Genomic DNA, 8999 nt, shown 5'->3' with positions numbered 1-8999 from the left:
CGACTCCAACACCATCATTAAGTTTATAGACAACACAACAGTGGCCTGATCACCGACAAGACAGCCTATAGGGAGGAGGTCAGAAACCTGGCCAGGGTGTGCCAGAATAACAACCTATCCCTCAACGTAACCAAGACTAAGGAGATGATTGTGGACTACAGGAAAAGGAGGACAGAGCACGCCCCCATTCTCATCGACGGGGCTGTAGTGGAGCAGCTTGAGAGCTTCAAGTTCATTGGTGTCCACATCAACAATACACTAGAATGGTCCAAACACACCAAGACAGTCGAGAAGAAGGCATGACCAAGCCTATTCCCCCTCAGGAAACTAAAAAGATTTGTCATGGGTCCTGAGATCCTCAAAAGGTTCTACAGCTGCAACATCGAGAGCATCCTGACTGGCTGCATCACTGCCTGGTACGGCAATTGCTCGGCCTCCGACCGTAAGGCACTACAGAGGGTAGTGTGTACGGCCCAGTATATCACTGGGGCTAAGCTGCCTGCCATCCAGGACCTCTACACCAGGCGAAGTCAGAGGAAGGATCTAAAAATGGTCAAAGACCCCAGCCACCCCAGTCATAGTCTAGGACAGAAGGCTTCTCAGAGAGATTAAAGTAGACGGCATGCGTCAAAGTGATTGATTGATGACCCTGCATCATGATGACGTGTGCATGTCCAAATATGGGCCTCCGGCCCGTCCCCCCTGTTCCTGTGGTCACGTGTTTGAGGGTGTGTGTTATTTTATATCTATATGGCATCCTTTGAAGTAGTCATGGTGATTGATGTCTAGGGGCCTGGTTGAACTGGGGTTGTTGAGTGTTTGAACTTTTGGAACGTGTATGTCCTCCACCCCCAGTTTTATTGCCCTTATGGTTGTTATCTATGAAGCAGGAATGTGTGTGTGTGTGTGTGTGTGTGTGTGTGTGTGTGTGTGTGTGTGTGTGTGTGTGGGTGTTAGAAACAAGGAGTGTGTGTGTGTTTGTGTGTGTGTGTGTGTGTGTGTGTGTGTGTGTGTGTGTGTGTGTGTGTGTGTGTGTGTGTGTGTGTGTGTGTGTGTGTGTGTGTGTGTGTGTGTGTGTGTGTGTGTGTGTGTTAGAAACAAGGTCCCTTGGCATTGTGTCCATTTCAGGCTTTAAACAACAATTAAACAGCCATCTAAATAATATTTCTCAGCCTAGTTTCCTATCTAGTTCTCTTTATATGTACAGGCACAGAGCTTCCAGATGGCTCCAGCCTAAGGATTTTCAGTGCATGTACACCTGGGGAGATTAGAACCCCAAAGAAAAGATCCTAAAGGTAATTTCAGGTTTATCATGACAGCCACTTTATGAAAGGCCTTTACTTATGGCTAAACAGCTTCTACACAGCTTATTAATTAATGCTGTGGGATGAAATTGGGTGTTTCTAGGAGGGCTTAAACAAATCTACAGTGAAACAAACATGTACACTTTACACACATATTTATTGACTTTTAAAAAGACTACAGTAACATGACAGAATTTGTGCAAATGCAACGAAATCTGCTAGGGGATATTAAATGTACAACAGTTGTATTCTGTAACAAGCAATACGTGTTAAACATGTGGCACATGCAATCATGACAGCCTCTTTATGAAAGGCCTTTAATTAGGTGTTTCTAGGAGGGCTTAAACAAATCTACAGTGAAACAAACATATACACTTTACACACATATTTACTGACATTTAAAAAGACCACAGTAACATGACAGAATTTGTGCAAATGCGACGAAATCTGCTAGTGGATATTAAATGTACAACAGTAGTATTAGGTAACAAGCAATACGTGTTAAACATGTGGCACATGCAATCATGACAGCCTCTTTATGAAAGGCCTTTAATTAACTATGGCTAAACAGTTTTCTACACATCTTATTAATTAATGATGTGGGCATACCCAGAATTTACAGGCAGGAACGGTTGATCTACACATGGCGGGAAAACTTACGGAGTTTTGATGGAGCGGGCAAGCGTCTTTGAGTTGATGAATTCGAAACGGATAATGGTCAGGGCTAACCGGACCCTCTATCTGTAAGAAATAGTAAACATTTTGGAATTATAACATGTGTTAAAATGTAGGTACTAAATATTTTGAATTAAATCACTGGTTTTAAAAATGTATCTCACGCTTTAACGATAGGGGAAGAGGTAATTTCATATTTCGGCCAACACATCAAGATCTAACAGGGTTGAGTGGGGATTCATAGTACAACAGGAGACTTCTGTAACCTGCAATATGTGTTAAATATGTTTTACATACATCCACGACTGAATGGTTTCACAAACTCCCTTTAAAGGTTTTGTCAGAAAGTTGTAACAGGCCTCATTCAACAGTCTAGAGATGAACCTAGAGACACCAAAAACATCACCGCTTAGAGCAGCTTGGAGATTATTAGCCATGTAAGGGGGGAGCAAAAGAGCGGATTTAACCAACTCTGTACAAACCCGACACGGGGTATGATAACTCTGACGCGTACGTCTAATGATTATTATAGATGTTTACAACTGAGGGAGTTGACAGTAGGTCAATGAGATGTATAAAGGCAAATTGACATAACGGACCTCAAAGACCAACAGCCTACTTAATAATATAGAATGCAGGGGTGTGTACTGAACTCAAAGACCAACAGCCTACTTAATAATATAGAATGCAGGGGTGTGTACTGAACTCAAAGACCAACAGCCTACTTAATAATATAGAATGCAGGGGTGTGTACTGAACTCAAAGACCAACAGCCTACTTAATAATATAGAATGCAGGGGTGTGTACTGAACTCAAAGACCAACAGCCTACTTTATAATATAGAATGCAGGGGTGTGTACTGACCTCAAAGACCAACAGCCTACTTAATAATATAGAATGCAGGGGTGTGTACTGAACATGTAACCATTATAAAACAAAAAAAAATGTCTCGAAACACCCCCCTAGTTAGGGACAGAACGTGGAGCATATACTTTAACACTATGTTACCACAGCTTTAGCGCAAACCCACAGCCACGAATATTTAGCTGCCAGGACAGATTAAAAAAGAGATGTGAATGAGTGAATCCCTCCTAATAGATATTTCTGAAGGCTACTGGACATAGGTGTTTGGGAAGCGACTGTTAGACGTAGATTCTCAGAAACAATTTATAGTCTTTCCTACAATGGTATGTTATAAAGTTTGTAATAATGTACAACTGTAGACCTCCAATGTTTTTACATAAAAACTCTATAATGATGCATGTTTAAATAGTAGTACAATATGGTCATTTATTCTAACATGTCTTTAAAAAGTTAGTACTATATATTTTGGTATTAAATCCATGGTTTTAAAAACAGCATCTCACCCATTTAACTAAAGGGGAAGCGGCCTTTTCTCTCACGCTAGGGTCTGGCGCAGACAACTGTAAGATCTGAAAAAAAACATGTATTATTTTATAGTCTTTTCCTACAATGGTGTGTTATGAACATTACGGGTTATTAAAGTTTGTAATAATGTACAACTGCAGGCCTCCAAGGTATTTTACATAAAACACGCGTGATGCATGTTTAAATATTATTCAAATTTGTTACTTAATTCAAACATGTCTTAAAGGTTGTACGAAATATTTTGGAATTCAATAAAAGGAATTTAAAACTGTATCTCACCCGTAACTATGGGAAAAGGTATTTCACATCATCACCCAGCTCTGTCACGAAGGAAAAAGACCTGGAGAATCAGGGGGCGTGCGTGAGTGTGCGTGTGACGGAGCAGCAGGAGTGTGTGTGTGTGTGTGCGTTACAGAAACCAAAGTGTGTGTGTTCAACAGGAGGCCCAGCGCTCTATCTGTAGAGAATCGTTTGAAACCAAGGTTTGCACTATCATGCATACGGCATGTCCAGATATCTGCCGACCGCCCGGGGTTAAACAGTGATATCTAATCAACGCACCAGTACCCCACCAACCCGGTTGTAGACAGAATGTCTCTTTGAATTCACCGCCTTTGTTCTCTAAACCAAACATACAGGGGGGTTGCATACAGGATATCTCCCTTTAAACTCCTTCCGTACTTTCGCAAGTTAGGGACAGAACGTGGAGCATCTATTTTAACACTGTTAGCACAGCTTTAGCGCAAACCCACAGGCCCGAATATTTAGCTGCCCGGACAGATTAAAAAAGAGATGTGAATAAGTGAATCCCTCCTAATGGATATTTCTGAAGGCTACTGGACATAAGTGATTGGGAAGCGACTGTTAGACGTAGATTCTCAGAAGCAAACTGCGCCCTGTCCTTTACGTAGCCCTTCACGATCACACATTTTTTTAGGCGTAAATCCAAATAATCACATACCCAAGAATATTTATATATTAAAAAAGAAAAGTGTGCACTCTGAACGACTTCGTAAGACAACAGGCAGCAGTCCCAGGACAGATAACATAGTCTGTGAAGCCCTCCTAATGGTTATTTCGGGAGCTGAGTAAGTGAAAAATATATTTTAAGTTTTGTTTGAATATTATCGTGATATTATTGTAATATTAAACACGAGTTATTTGTGTTTTAAACAGGGGGGACAACGATTTCTTTATTTTTTTAAATTTATTTTTTTAGGTATGATGGACATCGGACACATAGGGTGACTTGGATGCATTAGGGACTCTGAACGACATCGGAGGAACCGATGAAACACTGACACAACGGGTGACTTGGATGCATTAGGGACTCTGAACGACATCGGAGGAACCGATGAAACAGACAGTATTATGTCTTTTTGTATGAAAGGTCTACGAACGTTGGAACATCTACAACTATTGAAGATGCAAAAAGGGGTTTTCAGAAATACATTGGGTTTGCAGATATGTATTATTATAAAAATAATATAACATTATTATCATAATCTAAAACACTTTAAAGGAGCTCTATTCAAACATGCAAGGATATATATATATATATGATACGATTACCCACTTTAAAACTGTTGCTGCAATATCACTTCTCAATGTGTGTACATTTCAAGCTTTCAACAACAATAAACCAACCAGCTCAATAATGTTTCTCAGACTTACACACTGTTGAGTTGTCCTAGTTAGTAAAGAAACAACCACTAAGCCAAAACACAAAAAGTTGTAATATAATATGTATACAAGGCATTCTATACGGAAAACAGGTACATTTTGATTGATCAAGAATGCCCAATAGGTTTGTGTCACGCCCTGACCATAGTTTGCTATGTATGTTTATAGGTTTTGTTTGGTATGGGTGTGATCTGAGTGGGCATTCTATGCTGTATGTCTAGTTTTGTCTTGTTTCTGTGTTTGGCCTGATACGGTTTTCAATCAGAGGCCTGTGTTAGTCGTTGTCTCTGATTGGGAACCATATTTAGGTAGCCTGTGTTGTCATTGTTGGGTGATTGTCTATGTTAGGTGCTTGTGTCAGCACATTTGATATATAGCGTCACGGTCGTTGTTCATTTATTGGCTTGTTCAGTTTACTTCGTGTTTTCGTCATCCATTAAAACGATGCATTCACACCACGCAGCGCTTTGGTCCGCTTCTTATTACCCATGACGATCGTGACAGCTTGATCTGATCCTCAACCCTATTACGACAGCATATAATGCACAGTCATATGCAAAACCATAAAACTCTGACAAGAAAACAATGAAAACCTTAACACGACTACACGCATTGGCATTATTTTAGTTAACAGCCACCCATGGTTGAATTTGGTACTTTTTCTTTGTACACGCACCAAGCCTCCAAGGGGTGTGACAACCATACTCCCAATGAGAAATATAGTCTAATAAAACAAATGTCTGCATAATGAAAGACATGAAAACTGTATCCAACAATGTATTTTGAGCTGTTTTAAACGGGGATATTGTCAGTAAGGTCACTGAGACTAACAATAGACAATAGTTATTGTGGGAGGTTTAGGGTTCAAATATATGGGAAGGATCGGGAATGTTAGAGATTTGGTCACTGTGGCGATTTTGAAAGAGGGAGATTAGAACCACAAAGTAATAGGTTGGTAAGAGATCCTAAAGGTAATTTCATATTTCGGTTTAGATGTTATTAACTTTATGGAAAACAATATTCAAACTATGTGGATTATTCAAGATCTAGCAGGGATGAGTGGGGATTCATAGTACAACAGGAGTCTTCTGTAACATGCAATACGTGTTAAATATGTTTTACATACATCCATGACTGAATGGTTTCACAAACTCCCTTTAAAGGTTTTGTAAGAAAGTTGTAACAGGCCTCATTCACCAGTCTGGAGATGAACCTAGAGACATCAAAAACATCAACGGTCGTCTGGTTAGTTTAGTTAGTTTAGTTTGTTTAGTGTACTTCGTGGTTTTTTCGTCTATAATTAAAAGTATGTGTTCACGCTGCGCTTTGGTCTCCTCAATACGACGATCGTGACACTGTGCCAATGTTTGTGTTGCTTCACAGTCTCCGCTGTACAATAAGGTGTTTTTTAATCTTTTTTTTTTTTTTAATCTAATCTTTCTGATGGGATGAGTTGTGAAGATGCACAGCTCACATAATCTGACAGAAGAGGGGCAGCGTGGGAAAGAGAGGGTCAGAGGAGAACATCCAGGGGTCCTGGATCAGAGAGAGATGGCGGGGGTACCGAAGTATACATTGAATATGCCCTTTTATGTGTGCTGAGATGAAGAGAGCTTTAGCTAAAGCTGGGGTAACATCTCCTGGGAAGGATGAGATGTGTTACATCATGATGGCTCATCTCGGTGACACTGCAATGGGGAAAGTATTGGGCCTTTAGAATAAGGTGTGGCAGGAAGGGAAACTGCCTGGAGGGTGGAAGCAGGCGGTAGTGGTGCCGCTATGGAAACCAGGGAAAGACTCTACTAGTCCTTCAAGCTATAAGCCAATAGCGTTGCTATCTCACGTATGTACATTTATGGAAAGGATGATAGCGGAAAGACTGACGTACATCCTGGAGAGTAGAGGACTAACGTCACCAGATCAAAGTGGGTTCAGGAAAGGCAGGGGAATGATGGATCCTGTACTGTGCCTTGAGTCAGTCATACGGAAGGAACAGGCAAATAAGGGGGTGGTGGTAGACATTTTATTTGATGTAGAGATGGCTTATGATATGATGTGGAATGAAGGCCTGTTTATCAAGCTGGATAACATGGGGGTTGGAGGAAGGGTTTTGAACTGGATAAAGGATTTTCTTTTTTGGTGATCAATACAAGTGAGGGTGGGGAGCTCTATGTCAGAAAGCTACAAAAAACAGCTTCTATCTCAAGGCCATCAGACTGTTAAACAGCCATCCCTAACATAGAGTCAAATCTCTTGCCAGTTTAATACATTTAATAAATGGATTTAATAAAGGTATCACTAGTCACTTTAAATAACACCACTTTAATAATGTCTACATATGTCTACATATCCTCACCATATTACTCATCTCACATGTATATACTGTATATACTGTATCCTATACCATCTAGTGAGTTTTTCCTAGCCACTGTGCTTCTACACCTGCATTGCTTGATGTTTGGGGTTTTAGGCTGGGTTTCTGTACAGCACTTTGAGATATCAGCTGATGTAAGAAGGGCTATATAAATAAACACAGCCATCACTCATCCATATATGTATATGTACATATTCTTATTCATCCCTTTACATTTGTGTGTATAAGATAGTTGTTGTGAATTTGTTAGATTACTTGTTAGCTATTTCTGCACTGTCAGAACTAGAAGCACAAGCATTTCATTACACTTGCATTAACATCTGCTAACCATGTGTATGTGACCAATACAATTTGATTTGAGGTAGATAATTGTATCCCCCAGGGAAGTGTAACTAGGCCTTTGTTGTTCTCCAATATCTATCAGACCTCCGGATAAGACCAAGACACAGACAGTTCAAAGTAACAAACATTTATTACAAAAACAGGGGGCAGGCAAACGACAGGTCAAGGGCAGACAGAGGTCAGTAATCCAGAGCAGAGTCCAAAAGGCACAGTACGGCAGACAGGCTCAGGGCAGGCAGAGGTCAGTAATCCAGGGCAGTGTCACAAGGTACAGAATGGCAGACTGAATGGTCAAAACTAGAAAACAGGGACTAGAGAGAGAACCAGGCATACGGGACAAGACGAACTGGCAACAGAGAACACAGGTATAAATACACAGGGGATAATGGGTCAAATGGGCGACACCTGGAGGGGGGTGGAGACAAGCACAAGACCGGTGAAACAAATCAGGGTGTGACATTATGATTGACAATGTATTCTCCCAGGTGAGGCCTGATACTGGGAGGTCATTGTTTGCGGATGATGGGGCATTGGGGAAGAAAGGGAGAAGTATTACCCATACAGCCAGAAGAGTTCAAGAAGCCATTAGTGAAGTTGAGCTATAAGTTTTCAGTTGAGAAAACACAGTTTTTTCCCCCTAGAAGTAAGGTCAGGGAAGAAATACACTTGAGGTTTTATGGAATAAATCTGGGCATGGGTGGAGCATGTTCGCAGAGTAGTTGTCAAAAGAAAGAAAATGTTGAATGTGATGTGTTGCTTGTCTGGAATGGAGTGGCGGTAAGATAGCATGGCATCAAAAATGCTATATATAGGTCATCACTGGATTATGGAAGTGTAGCATATGGATCAGCAGCTCAGACATCTTTAAAAAAAACTAGATGTAATCGAGCACTCAATACCTCCCTGTTGGCAGCGATACAGGTAGAGAAGAAGACAATAGTTAGCATGACATATTGGGTAAATGTACAAGAACATAAGGTTACACATTCTACAAAAAAGGTACTCCTATAGTGCTGGGGAAATGAATGAAATCTGAGTACAAGCTTTGGGTGGATAGGCAATGACATGGCGAGCAAGATGGTGTTGCTTGGGAGGGAGTTTAGCCCCTCTGTGGTTCTTCCTGGCATTCCACCTTGGTTTCTCCCTCAGCCAGTGATAGATCTAGGGATGTTTGAGATGGTAAGAGATGTTGAGGAAGGAGTAGATTCAGTTGTAAGTGAACGTGATTTAGA

Source organism: Oncorhynchus tshawytscha, linkage group LG18 (assembly GCF_018296145.1).
Source record: "Oncorhynchus tshawytscha isolate Ot180627B linkage group LG18, Otsh_v2.0, whole genome shotgun sequence".
NCBI lineage: Eukaryota > Metazoa > Chordata > Actinopteri > Salmoniformes > Salmonidae > Oncorhynchus > Oncorhynchus tshawytscha.
This window is presented reverse-complemented; position numbering follows the sequence as displayed.